At 37.9% G+C, this 27,789-nt stretch overlaps 1 protein-coding gene across 4 annotated transcripts in view; it reads right to left on the reverse strand.

Moving 5' to 3' along the window:
- TET2 (tet methylcytosine dioxygenase 2) overlaps window positions 1–27,789 on the reverse strand; it is a 125,721-nt gene that overhangs the window by 65,783 nt on the left and 32,149 nt on the right. For all 4 annotated transcript variants that reach the window (XR_002122811.1, XM_019633238.1, XM_019633239.1 and 1 more), the window contains exon 2: window positions 10,355–10,495. The gene's annotated coding sequence lies outside the window, so the exon portion shown is untranslated. The remainder of the gene's footprint in view (window positions 1–10,354; window positions 10,496–27,789) is intronic.

The raw sequence follows: 27,789 nt of genomic DNA on the forward strand, positions 1-27,789 counted from the left end.
TCCAGTGGGTTTATAGAGTCCCATAAATAAATGCTGAGAATCCTTATCAGCTAAAGATTTTAGCTCTTCAGTTTCATTTGAAGAGTTCAACTTGAATTGGAAATGTAAAAAAAAAAAGTTTACTCCAAAACCTGTTGTATAAGATTTGGCTTCTTTTTTTCCTTGTGAGACTGGCTGATAATTTATTCTCTCTTCTTGAAAACTCGCTTCCTATTTTGAATTTCCTCGAAAGCAGCATCCAAGATTAACTCCAGTGAGAAGCAGCTAATTTTGATCATGTTCATGAACAAACTTAGGCTGGAGGACTTGTAGAGAAGTGGTAACGTAAGAGCAGACATCCAAGCCCTCTTTCCAGCAAATGATTTAAATAATCAACGAAAAACAAAAAATTGGAAAATATCCTGCACCGCCACTAAAATACCAGGGCATAGAGGGAGGCAGAAAGTTTGAGGAATTTCTGGATAACATGCAGCTGAATCCATAGTGAGGTGCATACTGAGTCTAATCACAACCCCCCTTCTCGTGCCAGTTGTGCAAGGTTGTAGAAAATAAAACCTGAGCCTACTGCCCAACAGCCCTTATATGGAGGGCATGGGTTGGGCTGACAGGAGAGAGGGAGGCTTTTGTCATTGAAGCCCTCCACCCTGTCCCCTAGCTAAGAGGGAACTAGAAACCCCACAGAAATCCAACAGTGCTGCGGTATCTCTCTCTGAGCTACATACTCTGTGGCAGGCTCACCCTGACATAGAAAAGCTGTCTTCTGAACCAAAACGTGCCCTCCTAACGGAGCAGCAAAAGCTAGAGGTGAGGGAGCCATTGGGGGAACAGGCACGCCTTCTTTAACCATGAAGCCGTCAAAGGAAGCGGTGTTGGGAATAGAAAACATGCACGAACTCTCCAAACGACACCATGGGCGGCAGAACTCTTTTTCAACCTGGTTTCTCATTCAGAGTGGGCTCACCTTGACAAGAGTGCTCAATTTCCTCAACTGGCAGGGCTCACTGGGGGAGGGGGCCCCTGATATGGGATTGAGCTCTTCTCCAACTAAGTGGGCTGAAACACCAAACAAGAAAATCAGACAAAATCAAATTATGAGCCTGGACTAGAGGCTATGATAAGTGAAAGAGAGAGATGATGGCAGTTGTGTGTGTGCGTGTGTGTGTGTGTGTGGGGGGGGCTGATCTCTTAGGCAATATTTCAACAAACAGAAAGAAGTTTTACAGTGATAATGTTCAAAATGTACCACTAAAAGAATGTTTTCAACAACCTAGGAAGATTCTATCACATTTTTATGGTAGCAGGTGAGTCAGCCTTCTTTCAAAGATGTATAAATAAGGGGAACAGATCCAGAACTATACCTATAAAAAAACAACACAAAACTTCAACTAAAAGAGGAAAGTAAATGTATCATTCAACAGTAGAAAAGTATGCTTTCAGAAATGATTTGCTTAATGTTCTAGAAATAAACTTAGACCTCATGTGCCTTATCCTGCCAAAGAAAGTTTTCATAGGTGCTCTTTGAAACACAGATGAATGATTAAGTTAGAAAACAGACCGAAATAAAGAATAAAATGAAGAAGTTAAGGAAAATAAAGCCAGGTAACATAATTTCTCACGCAAAATATAAAATAACTAAAAAAAGTAACCCCTCCGACATACAAAATTAATACTACAAATAATAAAATTATGTCAAGTGGAGACTAAGCTGAAAAGATGTTTTTTTCTTTCTTTTTCTAAATAACTTTTTGCTCAAAGTAGAAATTAAAACTTTAAAAGAATTTCTGGTAAATGGTAATGAATACAGCACATCTCGGAACGCATGGGCTATAGCCAAATTATAACCAGTTTTAAAATCCTTTTATTAACAACAGAAAATAGAATAAAAATAAATGAAATAATCATTTCCAATAATTTAGGAAAACAAAATAAAGTTAAGCAAAGAAGTGAAACACATTTAACAAAAATAAAAGAATAACAAAAACATATATAGTAGGCTTAATAAATAAATCCAAGAGTAGGTTATTTGAAAAGGACAAAATATATGGACAAAATATATCACTAAGGCAATTAAAAAAAACACATAAACTAGTGTAGACAGAGGTGCTATATCTACAGACATAGAAAAAGTCAAAAGAATAATAAAATGGCATTACTTTAGGGCAATAAATTAGAAAACCTAGAAAGATGGAATTGGGCTAAGGGAACTATATACTGCTAAAACCAGCTCAAAAAAGGCATAAAGCCTAAATAAACTTATACCTTTGGAATATAATCTTTAAACTTTCCCTATTATTATCCTGCAATTAGACTCAGAGCTCAAATGTTCCCACAGACACACTCTTACAATTTTCCAAGAAACCTGTAACTCTTGTGTTATTTGAATTTTACAGAGCACAGAAAAAGGAATAACTAAAGGTCCCTCCATTAGTAAATTATTCCGAATAATTGAGAGCACTTTTTTCTACCACCTGTATGCCTGATACTACATAGTGTCTACATTTTTAGGCAATAATAGACCATTATTCATTTGAATATGTATCAAGTGCCTGGTATGTACTAAGGATTCAAGATTATTGTCCCTCAGGAAGAGAAATGCTTAAAACATCATAAAGAACGAGTGTGATCAGTTTTCTAATAGATTATTATAACATCCTTTGGAAATATAAAAAAGGAGCTAAATTTTCCTCAAGGAGTTGGGGATGACCTCACAGAGCTTGTTTGTATATTCCTTATTATAATTAAAATGTACTCAAATCTTATCACCATAGTAATTCCAATTGTTCAAATGTCTAAAAATGGACCCACCTTGAGACAGTAGAATTTTTGAAAAAGGAGAAAGGAATGACAAATGCAAATTATACAAATAAAGAAAACTGCTATCTCTTATCTTAAAAAAAAAAGTATGAAACTGAATAAGGGAAAAAAAATCTTTTTGAGACCATCTGGTTCTATACTTTAATAAATCTATAACAAAAGGCTATATATTTTTTGTTCTCCATGAAATACATTTAAAATGCCCAAGTATTCAATTCTTCATTTGATATGGGAAGTTTATTTTTCCTCCTCTAAAGCTATAGATTTTAATAATCACTTTACTGTTCGGTTAGGGAACCTGGAGCCCAGAAGTCTTTCCTAAAATGCTCTCTAGAGATCCACCATATTGATTTAGCCCTGCAAGCTTGCACATGTTCTCAGCTGTGTCCTCATAACATCACAAAGCACCTAGACAGTAACACACAACATATGGCCTTCCTTAAGAGCCTACGTACTAAAGTACACCAACCACTTTCTTCCTCTTACCTGAGAGTGAAAAACAGAACAAAACAAAAGAACTGCTGGATACGAAAATCTATCATCAACTAAACTTTCTGGAATTTTCAAAACATTTCCTCATTTCCTTCATTCAAGTCGCACTAAACAAGGTCTGGAGTGTGTTTATTCATTGAAAGTATCACCCAACAGACATCAAATGCCTACAACAGCTTTCAAATTTCTCTTCCTATAGTAAAGCGTTTATGCTTATCAGTGCTACTGGAATCAGAACACTGAATGCATCCGTAAAGTCTCCTGAAATAGCAACTATTATAAATTTTATTTGGTAGACTATTTTAGAAAAAAAAATGGTATCAAATATTACTTATACAGGTGTTGGTTACAATTGAGCATCTCTGAGGTTCAAGCTCTGAAATAACATAACTTTGTGTATGAGACTACCACGCCTAGACTCTTGAAGTTCTAGCTGCCCTCATCCACAGTTCTTCCACCCCTCCACCCCCCCACCCCCCTTCCATGGGCAGATGCCGTATTGATTTTAAGGAGCTGGAGGGGACAAAGAAAAATAAAAGATATGTAAAGGATCACAAAGTGAATTGGTTCTTTTGAAGAGTTTGATTAAGTGCCTACCATGTAACCAGACTCTGTGCAGATGTCAGGTATCAGAAGAGAAGACACCGCCTTTGTCAGACTTTGCAGAGAAGACAGGCACCCATGGCTACAGTAAGTGTGTTGTTGAGGAACAATAGAGCCACAAGTATGAGGCTTTGCTGATGAGAAACCTGAGCTGGGTCTTTAAGGAAAAAAGACAATTATCCAGGACAGGAACAGCAAATACAAAGGCTTCAATGTGTGAAATATGTTCTGTTTGAGACCTATAAAGAGCTAGGAATAATGACATCACAGAATCTGAGGGACATACAATGACAAGAAGGTGGAAGAGTAACCAGAAGCCAGAACAGGAGTATCAAGCACTGAGTTTGATCCACTTCCTGGAGGCCAGTCGTTTTTCACACAGCGTTTTTCAGATTCACATAGCCATGGCCACAATGGCTGCAAAACGGGTAGGTAGGTGGCCCTATGCACCCTCACACTGCACCCATCTCTGCATTGATCAGATAAACTCCACTTTAATTGTAAAACCGTTGTGGGGTGGGGAGAAGGGGCTTCTACTGCTTTAACAAAGTTTGAAAATGGGTATCCAACAAAGAGTGTTAAGAAGGCGTGTACATGATCAGATTTGCATTAAGAATGAGCACACTGGGGCACATTAAATTGACCATCAAAAAAAAGGAAGACTAGAAGAGAGAGAACATTAAGGCCATGATTAATTCATGGAAAAAGGAAATTTCAAAAAGTGGTATGAATGGGCAATGCACAGACAAACTGGATTTGGGGTATGAGAGGGAAAGAAAGGTACAAGTTTGTGCTCCACAAGTTCAATGTTCTCAACAAAGTCGGGAACAAGCTGTGTGGGAGGATTTAGGGGAGGGTGTTGTGTGTGCCTGTGTGCACGTGTGTGTGAACACGTGCAGGTGTGGAGGGAGAGTCCAGGTCTTGAGAAAATGGACAAGGTTTGTTTTTTTTTTAAAGTCCTTCCAAGGCCTGCACCAAAGTTCAAGGATTGCACGTGCCTTGGTTGGAGAATTACAAAAAAGTGTTATACAGATATGCTACATTAACTATATCTTCACAGATTCTCCCAGAAACCCATTACTTGTACTCTTAATCTTCTCAACATAAAAAAAAAAAAGCCAAGGTAACACACTAATTTCACATTTTTAGGAAAAGTTTGGTCAGATTAACCTTTGTAAAGATGAGTAAACATTTCTAGTGCCTTTATTTGCATTGGAACTTTCTTTCAGAATACAAAGTGTTTTCACCAAGACTTTCATTTCTGCTTAAAATATCCTATGAGTTCAATGGAGGCAACTGATGCTTCACCTTTTGATGCGGAAACTGAAACACAAGAATGGTGCAAATAACTTTCATAGGTTGTAATCTATTTTAGCATGGCTTACTCGTTCTAAAGTCAAAGTGCATGTCACGTGGGGCTAGGCATTAATATCGAAAATGCTATAGTGCTATTTGTGTATTTAGGAACTGCCAAAGCTCTCCACAGAATCCCATGAGCACGTCAATAGTCTTCCATAATTCAGTCTCTTGGGACACAGAGACTATGAGACCATTCTGGGCCTTAAAATAGACACAAGACACCACATGTAACAAAGGTTTTGATTTCACCCACTTCTCTCATGACTTGTATCACAATGTGGTATGTGTAATGGAGAGACAGAAGGAATGTATAAAGAAATTACCACAGTGCTGTTGTAAATAGAAAAGGAAACATTTTCTCCTTTGAATGCTCTTCTGCTCACTTTCTAGATAACTACTTTTTATTAAAAATAAGGAGACATTTAATAACAAACAGATGGGCAGTAGAACAGTTTGAAGAGTGCTGCATTAGATGATTTCTAGAATCTACTTTTGTTTAAAGTCCTATGACTCAAAGGATACATTGATCAGGCTTGTCAGAACAATGACCACGGATTTCAGCTTACTAGATTGATCTTTAAGAAAGGGACATTTGAAGTCTTAACTGTAAAGTCTAGATGGTGATTTCAATTTGAGATAAAAGCCATTTTTCTTCTGAGAGATAAACAGAAAAAAAAATGTACAATGATAGAAAAACCATTCCATCTCAAACTACTGAAGAGCTAGAAAGATGGCTTACTTTAAATCAGGAAACATCAACAATGAGTAGGTTGGCGAATCTAAGTATACCCAGGCAATGACCCTCTTCTAGTCTTTCTATGCTTGCTTGACTCTTTCTAAACAAGTTAGATGTGTTTCAGGCAAGAGGGTGAAAATGTCCACATTAATTAGAAGAATAGCTACAAGACAGTACTAATGGTCAAATGCAAACCTTCTAACCCTATTCTACACAAGCAAGCCACTAATGTTTCTTACAGAGCATGGAGAGTGGGGGGAGGGGCGTTCTCAATATGGAGACCTGAGGCCAGTTTCTGCCAATAGCTAATGGCATGACCCAGGATACCTCTGGGTATCCTAACTTCCCTATTTCCTTTAACGCCATCACTTAATTGGTCATTTTAAAAGTTGAAGAGAAGCTCTGAATCCTCTCCTTTATCTCCTATGTGCAATTAGTGATTAAATCCTTATGATTTTTCCTTATTAGATATCAAATCTATCTTCCTTTTTCAGTCTTATCTCTATTATCAAAGTCCATGTTCTCAATTGCACTCCTAAATCACTCCAACTGCTTCCTCCATCTCCCTACTCTCCTAAACTTGTCAAAACAATAATATTATTGAAGACCTGAATTCACCTTGTTACTTACCTGCTTCAATTGTTCCTGAATATTGGTTGGATAGCATGTAATAATCTTTAGCCTGGCCTTATGGTTTCATAAGATTTGGCCTCGCCTGCTTTTCCATCTTCTCTGCCTCTGCTCAGCGACTTGACACAAGGTCGCCTTTGCCCCCACCCCCTGACCCTGTGCCTAGTGGATGCCTGCCCTCAGAGCCAACATCTTTATTTCACTCCCTCTCATGCTGTTTTTTCTCCACTTCTCTCTACTGGGATGTCATTCGTGTGTGCGTGTGCATGTGCATGTGTGTGTGTGTGCGTGCACATGTGTGTATGCATGTGTGTGTGTGTGTGTTTTATGGCAGACAGTATGAGGGCTATGTGATTGTGACATGTATAAAAATAACTTTATTTAGAAGTTTTTCATTCAAGGTGTTCTTTTCAGCTTCACTGAGGTATAAATGACAAAAATGTAAGATATGTAAAGTGTACAATATAATGACTTTATATTACACACACACATACACACACACACACACACACACACACACTGTGAAAGAATTTCCCCCAACAAGTTAACACATTCATCACCTCACATTGGCGGGGGGAGGGGTGAAAACATTTAAATTCCACTCTCTTGGCAAATTGCAATTATACAATACACTGTTGTTACTAATTATAGTCACCATGATATCCATTAGATCTTCAGACCTTATTCATCTTATATGAAAGTTTGTACCCTTTTACCAACTATCTACATTCTTTCTATCCTTCAAGATTCAAGCCACGACCTGCCACTTCCCATTGTGAAATCTTCTCTGTCTTCATCTAGAAGAACCTTGCCATTCCTTGAACTTCCAAAGTTATTATCTGTATCACTTACTTGGGTACATGAGCAAATGTTTATTGGTGGCATATGATTCAGTTGCATAAAATGCTCTGATGCTCTTTGACTCGCCCTGGAAAACCTTTCGCTGCTCTAGGGCTTTGAGGCTTTTCTCCTTTCCCTGGACTGCTCTTCCCCCATGTAACTCTATGGTTATGTTTATATTCCTTTTTCACATTTTTACTCATCTCGTGAGGTCTTTCTTGACTATTCCATCTTCAGTTACTAGCACAACATGCCCCCAATTTCCTTTTTCTACTTTAAATTTTTAACTTAGCAATTCTTTGTATTGAACATACTATACATTTTATTTTAAGATTTTTATTGGGGAATTGGAGAAGGGGAACAGTGTTGGGGAATTGGGGAGGAGAACAGCCAAGTTGTTGTCCTTCAGTCTTAGTTGTGGAGGGCGCAGCTAGCTCAGCTCCAAGTCCAGCCGCCATCCAGCTGCCCATCAGCAGCTCGGAGCCGCTCAGCTCAAGGTGCCGTGTTCATTCTTAGTTGCGGGTAGGTGTAGCCCACCATCCCATGTGGGAGTCGAACTGGCAACCTTGTTGCTAGGAGCACGTGCTCTCCCAGCTGAGCCATCCTGCCACCTGTTGGAGCTCAGCTCAGGCACAGCTCACTGGCCCATGTGGGAATCGAACCGGTGACCCTGTTGCTCAGAGCTCGCACTCTTAACCAATTGAGCCACTCGGCCAGCCTATACATTTTTATTTACTTGTGTTTGTTTGTCTCCCACTCTAGATTCTAAGCTAAAAGAGGAGAGAGATTTTTGTCTGTTTTGTTCATTAGTGTATCCCAGTTCCTAAGGAGTCCCTGGTATTTAATAGATGCTCAAGAAATACTTTTTGATTGAATTCACTATTAAAAATCTGACAGCAACACTAATAATAGTAATTGATAACAAACAAATGCCAATATATGATTGAGACCTTACTATGTGCCCGGCCATACACAAATTATCCCATCATAATATATGATCCCATTACTATTAACTATGACCTATTTTCCTTCTTGCCAAATAAAACAAGGCTTAACGAGGTTAAATAACTTTCCCAAGAACACACAGCTAATACATGTTACTAAAAATAAGCCTTAGTCTTACTTGCTACTGAAAATAAGTCCTAGACTGAGCTTATCCAACTGTAAAAAAAAAAAAAATGCAACTTTTTTTTTGGGGGGGTGGATATAAGGGAAGAACTCCTCTAGGAGTTACTTGTAAAATCTTTTTTCTTTTTTTTTTACAAACAGCTAGTATTTTAATATCCTGTCCTTTTTTCTAGCAAGTAATTTATCTTACACTTTTCCCTAAACTTTTGCACTTTCTTACGTACCCAACCTTAACCTGCAAAAAGAGAAAATCTTATGACTTTCACTACAGAGATAAAAATTCCATTTAAAAAGTTTGTATCGGTTCTCATGTTAAGGCCAAGTACAGAATGAGTGGCCACAGTCCTCACAGTGAGCGACAAAGCATCCACTAAAGGAGGAGGGGAAAGCAAAGAATGCTTTATTCATAATTACCTAAGATTTTCCAGCATGAGAGGGGAAAGAGGAAGTCTATTTTCAGTGACAATGATTACTCTAAAAACATTTACATGCAAGGGGAAAATTTTCATTCTGAGAGTTACTACAGTGCTGAGCTCTCTTTCCCTTACAGAGTGACTTAAAATTCTCAGGGCAGAGAGGTAATCTAGGCAGACACACTTGCCCATGTCTCGAAATTGGCAACATCCAGGAATCATGGGAGTTTAACTGAGGACACACTGGAAAGGGTTTCTGAGCTCCAGGTCAGCCTCTAAGAAGTATCAAGTGGCAGAGTACATACTTATATCCTCAGGCATCTGGAGTGAGGGCAGAGATTACAGCCACACAGGCTTTTTAGAAGATTTGTAATGCTGAATGCATAAACAAAATTCAGGGAAACCAAAGCTGCATTACCTGCTAAAGGAATTATACAAGGAAAGAAATAGACTCATTCTTCCTTTTCTCTACCTAACCTCCACTTTCTTTCTTACAAGGCCCCCATAATTTTCACTGGCATATAATACAGACAAAGCTATATATAGAATTCATTGTAATCTTTGTCTTAAATATTTTGGGGAAAAAAGAAATGCATCAGTTCCCTACTTCTATAATTCACATCAGTGATAATGATCTGGTAAATATCCTTAGGTTGGAACATTTGTTAGGAGGTCAGTGGCATTCAGAACAAACTGATTTTTTAACATCAAATGTAAGAACATGATGTAAAAAGTATTTGGTGCCTTCCTCTCTGTGAGTACCTCTATTTGTCTTTTCAGGAAAATCATGTGAAAAATCACATAGGTTCTTCTGAGTTCTGTTATTCTACACTTTAGTTCTCCATTAGTTCTGTGGAGTCATGAAACCTGGCTGCCTAGGTTCAATAGGTGCTCACTTTTCAGTTCAGCAAATAACCACAAAAATCACTTTTTCGGTCCTCAACAAGATTGAGACAAAGTGGCTGTAAGTGTGGTAAAATGGACAGGATAAATACTATGACAAATGATTATAGCTATCACATTCCTCCATGCTTATGCTATATTTTCTGAATGGTTCTTACTCATATCTCTCTCTTTTAAATTCACAGGCATTAAGAATCTGATGAAAATCTTTCCCCCCTAACCCCCCCCAAAAATTATATACATAAACATCAGCACACAATTTTAAGGGATTCGTAGATCTTAAAATCTAAGCCATGTGTCCAAAGCATAGATAATAAAGATACTTGAGAGAGTAGAGAATAAATTAGAGTTGAAGGTTGGAAGAGACATTGGCCATTAAATTGGTAATAAACTTTGACTTCTCGCATCCCAGCCCCAGCTGTCCGCACAGTCTTACCAGCAGCTCTGCCCCTCACTGCTCCTCCTGGATCATGGCCTGCTGGCTGCTGCTGAGCTCATCTCCTGCTTCCAAGCATAACTCAAGGAGCATGGGCGAGTGAACAGTCGTGAGAGGGTCCGCTGCTGAATGTTGGCCAGCCTGGGAAAGACACAGAGTTTGAATGCGTTTAAGTAAGCAAAAAAGAACAAGGTATGCACATGTGGCATGAACGCTACTATGTAGAGTTTAAAAGGTTTAAGATGCTCATAATTGGCTATTTCCATGACACTGTTGGCTGTTAAAAGTAAAATTAGGGTTCAAGGATCTTTGGCAAAGCAGTGAAACTCACAGATGCATGGTCTAGTATTTGCAGAGCCCTCTGCAATGCCCAGCGCATCTCTGCCTGCATCAGTGCTCCCCAAGTCTGGATTGTGAGAATCATTCCGGTTTGGGATCCACTGGCTTATCTTCCTTCGTCTGCTGATGCCAATGGCTCTCAGCCTTGGTTGTAACAGTATCACCTGTTTGTGAAGCTGAGGCCCCTGGCTCAGAAAATCTGATTTGTTGGGCTGACATGAAGCTTTAGTCCTCAGGTGATTCTAAGGTGCAGCCAGGATTGAGAATCATTCATTTAAGCCCTTGTACTTGAGAGGTAGCACTAACTTAATTCATAAATAGCAAATGCTTATTCCGGATACTACATGTACCACATCAAGTGAGTGTGCTAAGTGCTTTGCAAAAGGAAAAGAATTGTAACATGTGGCCCCTGTTCTCAGGGGCTTTAATTTAGCTAGACAGATTGGACATGTATTTGAAAAAGATCACCTGATAAGACACATACTTTAAAAATATCACCAAAGAAAGTCTTCATTTGGTCAAAGATGTAGTGAAAATCTTGGGTGCTACCAAAAGCAGAGATAAACATCCATGAAATAAAGGAGAAAGTTTAATGCATGAGGCAAGTCCACTGAGCTCTAAGGGCAGGGTGAAATTCAGAGAAAGAGTAACAGAAGAGAGCATTGTTTTCAGGCAGGCAGAGCCGCAAGAATATATATATATAGCAAGCTGAGGGAAACGAAAAAGCCCATTCTGAGTGAAGGATCTCTATAAAGGAGCACTAGAAGAATTTGGACAGGCAGAACATAACGACTATTGGTAAAATGGCTAAAGGAGGTGGGCCATTTTCCTGAATACCTGGAAATAGTATCTGGAATAGTACTGGAAGCTGTTGAAGGCTGGTGTCCCAAGGGGTCTCAGTAAACTTATTGGGTTCTCAGTAAATGCCAGACACTGTGCTGAATGCACTACAGATGTTAGCTCAGTTAACACAAACAGCTGGTGAGGTAGTTATTTTTACCCCTATTTTACAGAGTAAGAAGAGAGGTCACTTAAGTTTCTCAAAGTTATATGGCTAGAAAATAGTAAGCGGAGACTGGAGCACGCTGTTTCTGTAGAAACATAGCACCATATAAGTCATCGGTAAAGATTTAGGGTCTTAAAAAATAGAGATCTGATTCACATACCATGAAATTCATCCTTTTGAAACATACCATTCAGTGGTTTTTAGTGTATTCAAAAAGGTGTGCCGTTATTACCACTGTCTAGTTCCAAAACAACTTCATTGCCCCCCAAATAAACCCAGTCCCCATCAGAAGTCAGTTCTCATTCATCACCTCCTCCAGCTAATGGACTTCCTGTCGCTATGGTCTTGCCTAGTCTGGGTATTTCAAACAAATGCAATCATGTAAAATTTGGCTTTTTGTGTCTGTTTTTTTTTTTTTACTTAGCATAATATTTTCAAGGTTCATTTACATTCTAGTGTGTATTAGTACTTCATTCATTTTTATGGCTGAGTGACATTCCACTATATAGCTGCATCACACTTGATGAAGGGTATTTGAGTTACTTCTATTTTTTTGGCTATTACAAATGATGCAGCCATTGACAATCATTTATAAATATTTTTTATTGTGGTAAAATATAAATGACATAAAATTTACCATCCTAACACTATTTTAAGTGTACGGTTCTATGGCATTAAGTACATTCACATCACCACCATCTATCTCCAGAAATTTTCTCAAACTGAAACTCTGTACCCATTAAACAGTAACTTGCCATTTTCCCGTCCCCCAAGCTCCTGGTGAAGACAATTTTACTTTTTGTCTCTATGAATTTGACTATTCTATGTGCCTTATATGGGCAGAATCATCCAATATTTGTCCTTTTGTGATTGGCTATTTTATTAAGCATAACGTTTTCAACATTCATACATGTTGTAGCATGTATCACAATTTCCTTCCTTTTTAAGGCTGAATCATATTCCATTAAGAGTATATACTGGGCTTGCCAAGTGGCGTGTTGGTTAAGAACTGGCTTGGGACGCCAGAGGGCCCCGGTTCGGATCCCACATATGAGGGCCAGTGACACTGCCCTCTCAGCTAAGATGGTGAATGGCAGCTCGACCTGGGGCTGGGCTGCCGTGGGTCACCAGCGACGGCATAGGCTGCAGTTCCCTGCTACAGTGGGCTGCCATAAGCTACCATGTGTAGCTGGCAGCCAGCGTGAGCAGCCAGCAGCTGCTCCACGACTGATCCGCCTCGCCCGGGAAGAGCACAATGATGGTGCCAGCTTGGGCCAGTGAAGCAACATCCTTCACAACTAGATTGAAGAACAAAAACAACAGCAACTTGTCTATTCCCCTTCCCCCGATTCCTCAGCGCTGTTCCCATCCCCCCAATTCCCCAATAAAATCTTTAAAAAAAACCAAAAAAACAGAGTATATACTATATTTTGTTTATCCATTCATTTGCTGATGAGCAACACTTCAGTTGCTTCCACCTTTAGGCTCTTGTGACTAATGCTGCTTTGAACACGGGTATTCATTACTTACAAGTTTTTATGTGAGCATATGTTTTCAATTCTCTTGGGAGTGGAATTCCTAGGAGTAGAATTGCTGCGTCATATGGTAATTCTATGTTTAACCTTTTGAGGAACTGCCAAACTGTTTGGCAAAATAGCTATACTATTTTACAGTCCCATCAGTAATGTAGGAGTGCTTTAATTTTTCCACATCCTCATCAACACTTATTATTGTCTGTCTTTTTTATTCTAGCCATCCTAATGAGTGTGAAGTAGTAGAAGATTGAAGTGTTATGACTTCTTTCATGCAAGATATTGGTTTCTTGTAGTAGTTCAGGCGTAAAGTGATAGGAGTCAGAACAAAAGGGTGGCAGAGGAAATGAAATAAAATGATCAAGCAGGGAAATATTACTGATTGAGAAATGAGTGGATTTTAGTAACATTCTAGAGGTAGGGAGAAAAAAGACTCAATTTAGTAATAAAGATTTGAGTTTGGTAGCTTAGAAGAAGGATGGTATTAATCAGAGAAATAGGTAATTCTAGAAAGGATCTGAAATGACAAAATAAATTATTGATGTGATACATTTGAGAAAGCTATATATTCCATATAAAGAATTATCAGGCAGATGAAGTTCAGGAGGTCGGCATTGGAGACAATGAAAAATCTCCTATTTTTAGAAAGGGTCAAAGCAGCTTTGGTGAGACTAGAAGATCATCGGTATACGTTTAGTCCCTAAGGCTGGGTTTAGCAACTAACTTATAGACCGTAAACGTTGAGGAAGCAGAGTAACAGAACCATACACTTGCCTTCTTGTTTTCTGTTTAGAATAGTAAAACAACTTAAATAGTAAAACGAACATTCTTTACACTCAGAGTTTTATTGGAACTTTAGCTGTTAAGTCCCTTGAGTTGGTATTAGATTCTTATCCGCACATTGAGGCATTCAGGACAGCAGTGCCTTTGGCGCAGGATGGTGTGAGCAGTCTCAGTGAGACTGCCCTCCAAGGGCTGGCACAGGACCTGGAGTCCTAGAGAAATGAGTGTCACTACAAGCAGTTATCTGGTTGGCTGAAAACCAAGCTGGCAAACTATCAAGGAGAAATGTGGAATTCCAGTTTTCTATGCCTCCAACAACCCCCTTCTACAAAGAGGCCATCTCAGCAAAGAGAATGTACACCTGTAAGAGAGCACAGGTCTCTTGTTAGAACACAGTTCCTCAGTGGTCAACAAGCCTGGCTTTGTTCAGTTTTGGAAAGTGTCCAGTGTGATAACATTCAGGAATCAGTACAGTGATGACTCACATGCTTGGGTACCTGCTTTGAAAGAGAAGCTTAATGATTCTATTTAGGATGCTATGGGAAATAGTCTCAAAGAAAATGAAAAATACTGTCAGTCAACTTACACATTGAGTTTTCCCTCTGACCTGATACACTTAGATAATAAGGGAAAAAAATCACTTAGAAGGTAAAACAGAATAAACATGAAGGGTAGTTACTGAAAACAGGTTAACCGCCAGAGAGAGAGAAAGAGAGAGAGAGAGAGAGAGAGAGAGAGAGAGAGAAGACCTAAGAATGAAAGCCTATGATAACATTTAAACACTCTCACTCCCACACACATATCTACATTTTTAATTGAATAAAACAAACCTCACCATCAAAGTTTCAGTCTTTCTGAGGATAAAGTGGTTCCAAGACAGATTTTGTTCTTTGTTTCCCTAAATTGAAACCTATTCTGGTATATTTTGTCTTCATCAACTATTCACTGTTTTAAAATGATAATATCTACTTTGTGCAATATTTTTCAGGATGTAGATTTAAAAATAATAAAAATAAAGATGGCTAAGGTTTACTGAATGTGTCTTAGTCATGTAATCTTCTAAATACTATTGGTCATGTCTCTCAGCACACACTTTGTAGGGGGCAGGCTTCCACAGCCTGAGTTCTTATCCACCACGACTCACAGCCTCCACAGGCTTCTAGAAGGTTCAATGAAGAAAACACTTTGTTTTGGTGAAAGGTAAGTTATTCTATATTTCAAAACCTAGAAGCAAATATTTTCTCTCAAAAAGTAAATGCAACTTTTCTCTACTAACCAGTGACTCCATCTATACACATGTATGTATCAATACAAGCTACACATCATGTGTAGAAATCTTTCCTTGGGGCCTTAAATACATTGTCCTTTCAACATATGGCTCCATCAATGATCAAAAGTCGTTAAATACTTCCATTACAAATAGGAGACTGTTATCCTACTGGATCTAGTCCTTCCTCTCCCCTGTCTCTTCAAAGCTTCCAAGCAATAGGTGTTTCCTTCTGTTGTAATGCTGTCTCGGCTGCATCCCCAAATATGATCATCCTCCAACTTCAAATGGGGTCAGAGTGAAGTTCACTGAACAGCAGGTTACTGACCTCAGCAGGATAAGCCCATAAAAGTTTTCCTCCCCCTTCTCTTTCCTCCTCTCCCTCTCCCTCTCCCTCTCCCTCTCCCTCTCCCTCTCTCTCACACACACACACACACATACACCATCCTTCTGCAAGTAAATAATCCCAACTGTATGGTTCCCAAAGGGAAGCACTATTTCAGAATGTCAGCTATTTGGCAGCAATGGCTGTTCCATTAATGCTTTTTAAAAAAATCACTACAGTAGTTAAAGTTCTAAGAAGAAAACTAAAGGAAGTGCTCATGTGTATTTACTCCCTGCACTTCCTAACATAAAGGGGTGACTCCAAGGAAAAATTCAGTAAGCGTTTACAGAACAAATTCCACTAAGATGAAAACAAATATACACCAAACAAGATTGTTTCTAATCAACAGTCTTTATAGAACTAAAATTGCCAAACAAAGCTGAGACATTAGGCAGCAGTTATAAACTGTTTGGCCTAGTATTTCCATTGTACAAAGAAATTATTTAAGAACTAAACACAGAAATGGAGAGGTCCACATATGAATTCACAACATTATTTGTAGGTTATCAGATCAACTCACATAGCTTCCAAAAACAAACAACAAAAAGTTATGAGGAAATAGGTATTTTTAAAAAATCAAGATTGAAATGCCACATTAGAAGAAAAAACATTGAGTAAATCCAGCAGAAAAAGCATATATAAATTCTTGCACCTGAAACACAAATATTTCTATGACACTCTGACACTTGCTAATATTTGGCCTCTTTGATCAGAGACTGGGCTATTATAAACCAACGGAGCTGTGCCCAATATCTTCACTCTGAAAAGCCGGTAGAGAACATGGTTTATTTTTCATCCACTACAACAGGAAACATAATTTTCCACAATTCTCTAGATTTGCCATTCCTAACATCCAAGCATTTTGGGGACCTTCTCTAGAAATTCCATGTAATGGCAGAGAGGAAAGGGGTAAAAAGTGTGCACCGATTTTAATGGTTCATCTGTCATTCCCTTTTTCTCCACAAGGAACTTTAGGTACTGGCGATTGTCTTTATATGGTTGACTGCAGGACAATTATTCTACTGGGAGCTGCGTTTTGAACTGAATCTCAAAAGAAACTTCTCTACCAGAACTCTCATAATCCCATAAGCAAACGAAGGCAGCAGACAAGTAAAAGAGATAACCAAACTATAAATCCATCTCGGGTTCTAACTCTGGCACTAACTCTCCATAACTTCATGATCTTGAACCAATCACTTAAGGAAACTGAAGATGAGAGAAGTCTATAAAATGTTAAATTGTATCATCTCTGTTCCAAACCATGTTTAAGGATTTATGATTCTGTGACTTAGTGTTCAATTTGATGCAGATGGAACAAATATATATATATAAGAAAAAGAGATACTGTACAAATGAATAAAATGTAAAAACATGAGCAAAATTATATTGGTAGAATTATCCCAATTTAAATACATTTATATAATATTAAAACTTTATAGGGGGTGACCGGTTAGTTCAGTTGGTTAGAGCATGGTGCCAATAACACCAAGGTTGCTAGTTCGATCCCCGCATGGGCCACTGTGAGCTATGCCCTCCTTAAAAAAAGAGTCAACTGGGCCGGCCGAGTGGCGCGATGGTTAAGAATTCGCTTGGGATGCCAGAGGGCCCCGGTTCGGATCCCACATATGAGGGCCAGTGACACTGCCCTCTACAGCTAAGATGCTGAACAACAGCTCAACCTGGAACTGGGCTGCCTGTGAGTCGCTGGCAACGGCGTAGGCTGCAGTCCCTGTGGCAGTGGGTTGCCATGGGCTACCGTATGTAGCCAGCAGCCAGCGTGAGCGGCCAGCAGCCAGCGTGAGCGGCCAGCAGCCGCAGTGAGCGGCCGTCCAGAAGCCAGCGACTGATCTGCCTCGCCAGGGAAGAGCGCAATGATGGTGCCAACTTGGGCTAGTGAAGCAACGTCCTCCACAACTAGACTGAAGAACAAAACGACAGCAACTTGTCTGTTCCCCTTCCCCCAATTCCCCAGCACTGTTCCCATCCCCACAATTACCCAATAAAAATCTTTAAAAAAAAAAAAAAGAGTCAACTATGCCATTGTAGCATGAAAGCGATGTGTAACCAATTACCATGGCTGTTCCCCAATATAAAAACAAACAAAAAAAGACTTTATAATGAATAATCATTAAATTGTAATATGTAACTGTAACTGATAATCACAATGCTCATTATTGATTCCAAAGAAATTTTTATAATGTATATTCTATTCTTTTAGATTTGGTAATTTCATATTATAAGTGATATAATGGGTTTTTCAGAGCAATGATGTTATTACCATTGTTCATTTAGATTGGATTGCTAGTTACATCCATTTATATTATAACATCCACTTATAACAGCAATAGATTGAGGATCGATAACTTGGTGGACTGTAAGTGCTTTTTAAAGCTTCAAATCTATAACATTAACCTAGATATTTAAAGAATGAGATCACTTTCCCTACCCTTTAGGAAAATTATTAGGTGTATATTAACCCCATCTTCCCATTTCTTTAAGACAGATGGGAAGTAAAAGAATATATTTTTGAATCAATTAATTATACATAAATTATTCAAAAACCCAAAGAATATCTTCATGCAAGGATGCTGTAAGTCATATGAGCTATATGAATGAAGGTTTAAAGCCACTGCATTAATAACATCGATACAAACACCAAAGGATCAATAAGCGAAATTCTAATGTTTGATGAGATGGCAAATGATGTATAAAATGAAATTTTATACCACATATAAAACTGCCAACATTTGACTTATTACTATTTTTAAAGGCAACATTACTTCAGTTATAATACTGTCTGCATTTTGTGTTCTAAAAAATTTAAACAAGGAAGTTTCATCAAATCTTATTTCCAATAAAAAGGTAAAGGGAAAAAAGAGGAAAACTCCACCTGTTTCCCAAAGATTATAATTTTAGCTTCTTCCTTAAAATGGGATATTATACTACTGAAAAGTTTTTAGAACATATAGGAAAACTACAGAATCATGTTTACCTGGATTGTTAAAACCAAATTATGCATTTTGCAAAATTGGAAGAGTCATTAAGATGACATAAAATGTCAAGGTATTCTTAAACAATTTACATCTCTGGGTGGTGAACACACAACATGACATATAGATGATGTATTACAGAATTGTACACCTGAAGCCTATGTAACTTTACTAATAATTGTCACCCCAATAAACTGTAATAAAAAAAAGTTTAGTAAACATCAAGTTAAGACAAATAAATGATGATTCTCTTGCCATACACAAGTGATAATCAAAATATTAACAGCTGGCATGTCACAGTGCTAGAGGAGGGTCCTAGAGGCAGCCTACAGGCCATGTGTAACTATTATAGTTGCAGGGTTGTGGGGAGGTCCAGGGAATCATGAGGAGAGAACCACAGTGGCTGAGGACAGCAGAATTCTCAGGCTACCTTGGAAATCTTTCAGTCACCATCAGCATAGCCACACTCATGTACACTTGCTGCATATCAGCTCTGGTTGTTTGTATGATTCTTAAATAAGGGATAAAAAAGGGCATTAAGCAATTGTTAAAAGTCTTTGCAAATCTACCACTTGTTACTGGAGAAAATGCAACTATTAGCTTTGGCAGTAGCTAGAAAGCAACATCACGGGGAAAATTTGATGGAAGAAACAAAACAATAAAGACAAAAGATTTTGTTTCACTAACATTTTCATTAATTGACAATAGCCACCATTTATGCACTCTTACGGCCTGTATCCTGTCATGGTTCATAGTTCTTTTCTTTTTTTTTTTTTTTTAATTAAGGTTTATTGGGGTAACAATGGATAGTAAAGTTACATAGGTTTCAAGTGTACAAAAGACTTTTTTACTTATCAAAACTAAATGTGAAAATTATATAGACTATTTTATGACAATTTCATAATTAAAAATAAAAATATGCAGTTAAATCTTCAAGTAATGACCAGAGTGGCAGAACTGAAATATATTTCTTCCTAAATAAGGAAGACATTTAGTATAAAAAGCTGTAAATTCAATCACACTTAAGAGTACAGACTTATACAAATGAGTGAGAAATCCAAATATTTTAATAACAAAATTTTGACATATTTTTCATAAAATTATCATTTTTATATTACACTGAATTATCATATATTAAGTTTCCTGGAGATGCTGTGTAACTATTGCAACTTATAATCTGATTTCTTATGAACAAGCAAATCATAATGATGAAGAAATAGCATAATTTTAAAAATATTTGATGCCATGTTAGAGATGTGGGAGGTGGTCTATATAGAACTGTACACTTTTGAAAATGTTTTAAATCATTCTTTATTTACTAGAGCTTCTAGGTGAAATATACAAATCTAAAGAGGACAGGAATTTGTTGTTGTTTATTCTCCTCTTGTTGAAAGGGATTAAAGTCACCTAGCAACCTGTGTTGTAGAAACCAAAATAAGAGTTGGTTATCTACTACCAGCTCTTCTAAAACAGAAGAGTACAAGCAAGTGGAAAAGCACTATTTGCACTATCCTGCTTTGACACACATGTTTCATCACATAACAAAGTAACAATCAAGGAATTCCCAGGAAAAAGAAATCCTCTAAAAACATATTAATTATAACTAAATTGAGACTTTACAAACCAGAACCACACAGACAGACAGACAGACACACACACTACAAAAAATAACAAGACTTGACCACAGAGTATATAGATCATATCTTAGAGAGGGGGATGAATAATAGAAACTTTTGTAAGGTCTAATAATAATAATAATTTATAGAACCAGAGACTTTATTTGTAAGCTTATTTTTATAGAGGCAAACAAGGAATGTGTATTAAACTAAGACAGGAGGCACTTAGGGAAAGTGCCTTTAGCATGGAGAAACAAGGCTTCCTCATCTTCAACACTGAGAGAAGGTGTGGCATCTGTAGGAACATGAATTTGGCTTACATTCTTCGATATACCATGGGCACTGAACGAAACCAACTGAATGGTGCCCATTGACTGGCTCCCTTCAGGAAACCCCCTACCCCCTCCACCACTTGCCTTTCTATGAAGGACTGGTACTAACTGTTCATTGCAAATAAAAGTTGTGGGTCAATTAAGGAGAATAAATTATTTTCCTTAACCTCATGTTAGAAAACCAAGTGTCAAAAGAGGACTTAAATTGAAACACTACAGCTGCCCATAAGAAAGAGAAGAAATACTTTTATTGCCTAGTTTATTTTCTTTCTATAAATGAAAGGGTTTTTTTCAGGTTGTTTTACGTTTTTTAAATTAATAAAGTTTTTCTGGGGACAGATTTAGGTTCACTCTAAAATTTAGCAAAATATAGAGAGCTATCATATACTTCTGTCCACACACGAACACCTTCCCCACTGTCAACGTCTCCCACCAGAGGGGTACATTTGTTACAGCTGATGAACCTCCACTGACACATCATTGTCACCCAAAGTCCATAGTTTACATTAGGGGTCACTCTTGGTGCTGTACATCCATTCTATGAGTTTTGATAGATGTAAAATGACATGTATCCACCATGGTTGTATATTACAGAATAGTTTCACTGCCTTAAAAATCCTCTGTACTCTGCCTATTCACCGCTTCCTACCTTTTCATCTCTGGAAACCACTAATCATTTTACTGTCGCCATAGTTTCTCCTTTTCCAGAATGTCATACAATTGGAATTACACAGTATGTAGCTTTTACAGAATTGTTTATCTCACTTAGTAATATGCATTTAATGTTCCTCTGTGTCTTTTCATGGCTTGGTAGCATGTTTCTTTTTAGTGCTGAATAATATTCCATTGTCTGGATGTACCACAGTTTATTTATCCATTCACCTATTGAAGGGCATCTTGGTTGCTACCAAGTTTGGGAAATTATGAAGAAAACTGCTATAAATGTCTGTGTGCAGGTTTTTGTGTGAACGTAACTTTTCAACTCTTTTGGGTAAATACCAAGAACACAATTGCTAGGTTGCATGGTTAGAGTAACTTTAATTTTGTAAGAAACCACAAACTGTCCTCCAAAGTGGCTGTACCACTTTGCATTCCCACCAGCAATAAATGAAGTTTTTGTTGCTACACATCCTCACCATCATTTGGGGTTGTGTGTTTTAGACTTTGACCATTCTAATAAGTGTGCAGTAAAATCTCATTGTTGTTTTAACTTGCAATTCCCTAATGACATATGATGTTGAACATTTTTTCATATGCTTAGTTGTTATCTGTACATTTTCTTTGGTGAAATGTCTGTTCAGGTCTTTTGTCCATTTTTAAAGTCAGGTTGTTCATTTTTTTATTGTTTTAAAAGATTGAAGAGTTCTTTGTATATTTGAATAACAATCCTTTATATCTTTCTTTGGCAAATATTTTCTCCCAGTTTGTAGCTTGTGTTCTCATTCCCTTCACATTGACTTTAGCAGGGAAGTTTTTCATTTGAATGAGTCTTCCAATCCATGAACATGAATTATCACTCTATTTAGTTATTTTTTGATGTCTTTCATCAGAGTATTGTAGTATTCCTCATACAGATCTTGTACATATTTTGTTAGATATATACCTAAGTATCTCATTTTCGGGGATACTAATGTAAATGGTAATGAGTTTTGAATTTCAAATTCCAGTTGTTCATTGCTTGTACATAGGAGAGTGAATGACTTTTATATATTAACCTTGTACGCTGCAACTTGCTATAATTGCTTAGCAGTTGAAGTATTTTTGTCGATTATTTCAGATTTTTTCCATAGAAGATCATGTCATCTAGGAAAAAAGCCAATTTTATTTCTTCTCTCCCAATCTCTTATCTCATTTTCTTGTCTTTTTGCATTAGGTAGGACTTCCAGTACTATGTTTAAAAACAATTGTGAAAGGAAACATTCTATTTTAGTGGGAAAACTTTGAGTTTCCTACCATTAACTGATACTAGCTGTAGGTTTTTAATAAACATTCTTTATTAAATTGAGGGAGTGCCCCTCTATTCCTAGTTTGCTGAGAGTTTTTATCACGCATGTTGTTGGATTTTGTCGAATGCTTTTTCTGCATCTATTGATAAAATGATGAGTTTTTTTCCTTCTTCAGCCTGTTTAAGGTGATCAATTACATTAACTGATTTTTGATTGTTGGACCAGCCTTGAAAACCTGACATAAAACCCATTTGGCCATAGTATATAATTATTTTTATACATTGTGGGATTTGACTTGCTAATATTTTGTTGAGGATTTTTGCATCTATGTTCATGAGAGATATTGATCTAGTTTTCCTGTAATGTCTTTGTCTAGTTTTGGTATTAGGGTAATGGCCTCATATAATAATTTAAGAAGTATTCCCTCTGTTTCTATTCTCTGAAAGAGACTGTAAAGAGCTGGTATAATTTCTTCCTTAAATGTTTGGTAGAATTCACCAGTGAACCTATATGAGCCTGTTGCTTTCTGCTTTGGAAGGTTACTAATTGAGTCCATTTCTTTAATAGATATAAGCCTATTCAGATTATCGAATTATTCCTGTGTGAGTTTTGGCAGATTGTGCCTTTCAAAGAATTGGTCCTTTTCATCTAGGTTATCAAATCTGTGGGCACTGACTTGTTCATAGTATTCTTTTATTATCCTTTAATGTCCATGTGGTCTGTAGTGCTGTTTTGTCTTTTCTTTCTCATATTAGAAATTTGTGACCTCTGTCTTTTTATGTTAGTTAGCTTGGCTAGAGGTTCATCAATTTTATTGATTTTTTTCAAAGAACTAGCTTTGGTTTTGTTGGTTTTCTCTATCTGTTTTCAATTTCATTGATTTCTGCTCTAATTTTTATTTTTTCTGCTTACTTTAGATTTACTTTGCTCTTCTTTTTCTTGTTTCCTAAAATCGAAGCTTAGATTATTAGCATTGATTTTAGATTTCTTTTCTAATATATGCTTTCAATGTTTTAAATTTCCTCTAAGCACTGTTTCCACTGCATTCCACAGTTTGATATTTCATTTTCATTGTCACTTAGTTCAAAATATTTTTATTATTTATCTTGAGATTCCTTCCTCAACCCATGTATTATTTACAAATGTGTTGTTAAATTCCCAGTATTTTAAGATTTTCCAATGATCTTCCCGTTATTGATTTCTGCTTTAATTCCTTTGTAGTCTGAGAGCAGACACTGTATGATTTCTATTTTTTTAAGCTTGATGTATATTTTATGACCTGAGATATGGTCTATTTTGGTGAACATTCCATAAAAGCTTGAAAAGAATATGTAATCTACTGTTGTTGGACAAAGTAGTCTAGATGTCAATTATATCCAGATGATTGATGGTGCTGTTGAGTTCAACAATGTTCTTACTGATTTTCTTCCTGCTGGATCTGTTCATTTCTGATGGAGGGGTGTTAAAGTCTCCAATTATAATACTGAATTCATCTAGTTTTCTTTGCAGTTCAGTTTTTGCCTCATACACTCTGACACTGTTAGGTGCATGTATATTAAGGATTATTATGTCTTCTTGGAGTATTGGTCCCTTTATCATTAAGCAATGTCCTTTTAAAGCCTGATAGTTTTCGCTCTAATGTCTGCACTGTCTGAAATTAGCATAGCTCCTCCGGCTTTTCTTTTGATTAGTGTTAGCATGGTATACCTTTCTTCATCCCTTTAGTTTTAATATATGTGTCTTTATATTTAAAGTGTATATCTTATAGACAACACATAGTTGGACAACACATAGTTGGGTCTTGTGTTTTTATTCACTGTGATGATCTGTCTTTTAAATGGTGAATTTAGATCATTGATATTTAAGGTGATTGCTCATACAAGTTAATATCTGCCATATTTATTACTGTTTTCTAATTGATGCCTTTGTTCTTTGTTCCTATTTTTGTCTTCCACACTTTGTCTTTTGTGTTTTTAATTGAACTTGTTATGTATTTGCTTTTTTTCTCCTTTCCTGGCAATATAGAGGTATACTTCTTTTTAAACACTTTTTAGTGGTTGCCCTTGAGTTTCCAATATATATTTACAACTAATCCAAGACCACTTTCAAATAACACTATAGTGCTTCATGGGTATGCAAGTACTTTATAATAAAAGAAATATATTTCTAATCCCATCCTCCTGTCCCTGTATCATTGCTGCCATTTATTCAATTATACACAAGCATATATAAGGTCAGACAATTAAGTTCGCGACCTCATCCTAGAAAAAGTGCTACATACCTCATGGCTGAATATCACTATAGTCACCTTCGAAGTACTCCCCTTGGGAAGCTATGCACCATTGTCAGCGCCTAGTCCACCCTTCAAAGCAATTTTGGAACTTCTTTCTGCAATGGCCATCAGAGCTGTTGACGTATTACCCTTGATGCCCTGTCATCAAAATGTCTTCCTTTTGGGCCGGCCGGGTGGCACATTGGTTAAGAACTGGCTTGGGATGCCAGAGGGCCCCGGTTCGGATCCCACATATGAGGGCCAGTGACGTTGCCCTCTACAGCTAAGATGCTGAACAGCAGCTCAACCTGGAGCTGGGTTGCCATGAGTCGCCGGCGATGGCGTAGACTGCAGCCCCCGCTGCAGTGGGTTGCCATGGGCTACTACGTGTAGCCAGTAGCCAGCATGAGCGGCCAGCAGCCACAATGAGCGGCTATCCAGAAGCCGGCGACTGATCTGCCTCGCCCGGGAAGAGCACAATGATGGTGCCAACTTGCGCCAGTGAAGCAACGTCCTCCACAACTAGACGAAAGAACAAACAGACAGCAACTTGTCTGTTCTCCTTCCCCAATTCCCCAAAAAATCTTAAAAAAAAAAAGAAAGAAAAAATGTCTTCCTTTCAATATTTCCTTTATCTTTGGGTAAAGAAAGAAGTTATTGGGGGCCAGATCAGGTGAGTAGGGAGGGTGTTCCAACACAGTTATTTGTTTCCCAGCAAAAAACTCCCTCACAGACAGTGCCGTGTGAGCTGGTGCATTGTCGTGATGCAAAAGCCATGAATTGTTGGTGAAAAGTTCAGGTCATTTTCCTCTAACTTTTTCACACAGCCTTTACAGCACTTCCAAACTGTAAACTTGGTTAACTGTTTGTCCAATTGGTACAAATTCATAATGAATAATCCCTCTGATATCAAAAAAAGGTTAGCAACATCGTTGCAACAAGTTCACACACTTAATTTAGTACATCGCTACTATTATTTTAAAGAAATGGTTATATGATAGACCAATTAAGAATAAAAGTTTTTATTTACTTTCAGTTATTTATTCTCCAATGTCCTTCCTTTCTTTATGTAGATCCTAGTTTCTGACCTATGTCATTTTTCTTCTCCCTGAAGAACTTCTTTAAACATTTCTTGCAAGGAAGTACTGGCAACAAATTCTCTCAGTTTTTGTTTCAGAAAGTCTTTATTTCTCTTTCATTTTGAAGGATAATTTCACAGAGTACAGAATTCTAGGTTGGTGGTGTTTTTTTTGTTTTGTTTTTTTAATTGGGGAATTGGGGAGTGGGAACAGCGCTGGGGAATTGGGGGAAGGGGAACAGACAAGTTGCTGTCCTTTTGTTCTTCAGTCTAGTTGTGGAGGACATTGCTTCACTGGCTCAAGTTGGCACCATCATTGCACTCTTCCCGGGTGAGGCAGATCAGTCACCGGCTTCTGGACAGCCGCTCACTGCGGCTGCTGGCCTCTCATGCTGGCTGCTGGCTACACACAGTAGCCCATGGCGACCCACTGCCACAGGGGCTGCAGCCGTCACCGGCGACTCACGGCAGCCAAGATCCAGGTTGAGCTGTTGTTCATCATCTTAGCTGTAGAGGGTAGTGTCACTGGCCCTCATATGTGGGATCCGAAACGGGGCCCTCTGGCATCCCAAGCCAGCTCTTAACCACCATGCCACTCGGCCCACCCAAGGTTGGTGGTGTTTTATCTCAATACTTTAAATATCTTCCTCCATTCGTGTCTCACTTGCAGAGTGTCTTAGGAGAAGTAAGATGTAATTCTTATCTTTGCTCCTCTGTAGGTAAGATGTTTTTTAGTTCTGGCTTCTTTCAAAATTATTTTTTATGTTTGACTTTATGAATTTTGAAAATATGCTGTAGGTTTTTGTTCTGCTTTTGCTTTTGTTTTTTGGCATCTATCCTGCTTGGTGTTCCCTGGGCTTCCTGGATCTGTGGTTTGGTGTTTGATATTTGGGGAAATTTTCACTCATTACTGCTTTAAATATTGCTTCTGTTCCTTTCTATCTTCTCTTTCTGGTATTCCTATTTTGCCTATATTATGTCTTTTGTAATTGTCCCACAATTGTTGGATATTCTGCTCTAGGTTGTTATTTTTGTTTTTCTGTATTTTTTTACTCTTCAGTTTTGGAAGTTTGTATTGTCATATCCTCAAGCTCAGAGGTTCTTTCTTCATCAGTCATATGCAGTCTCCCAAAGAGGCTTTCAAAGGTTTTCTGTATTCCTATTACAATGTTCTTGATGGCTAGCATTTCTTTTTCTTCCTTAAATTTTCCATCTTTCTGCTTACATTATCCATCTGTGCTGGCATGTTGTCTGCTTTTCCTGGATTGATAATTCTAACATACCTGCCATAACTGACTCTAGTTCTGGTGCTTGTTCAATCTCTTCAAACTGCAATGTTTGCCTTTTAGTTTACCAAGTATTTTTTTTTTGAAAGGTGGACATGATGTATTGGGGAAAAGGAACTTCAGTAAATAAGCCTTTAGTAATATAGTGGTAGGTGTGGAGGAAGGGGAAGCATACGATAATGTTATGACAAGGTCTCATCTCACTCTTAGTGAGCCTGTGTCTCTGGGCTGTGATTGTCACCAGTGCTTCTCAGGGTCCACCCCCCACCACCTCCACCACACTTCAGTGGGAGAGGAGACCTGAAGGGGTCTGGAGGTGCCTATGTCTCTTTCCCCATGTGGAAGTTTAGAGGGAGCTGCTGTTGGGCATGTTGTACACCTAAAACTAACATACTATTGTATAACACTGTCATCTATAATTGAATTTTTTTTTAATTATTAAAAATAAAGTTTGGGGGCCGGTCAAGTGGCACGTTGGTTAAGAGCTGGCTTGGGACGCCAGAGGGCCCCGGTTCGGATCCCACATATGAGGGCCAGTGACACTGCCTTCTACAGCTAAGATGCTGAACAACAGCTCAACCTGGAGCTGGGCTGCCGTGAGTC

This window comes from Hipposideros armiger, unplaced genomic scaffold (assembly GCF_001890085.2).
Source record: "Hipposideros armiger isolate ML-2016 unplaced genomic scaffold, ASM189008v1 scaffold_1264, whole genome shotgun sequence".
NCBI lineage: Eukaryota > Metazoa > Chordata > Mammalia > Chiroptera > Hipposideridae > Hipposideros > Hipposideros armiger.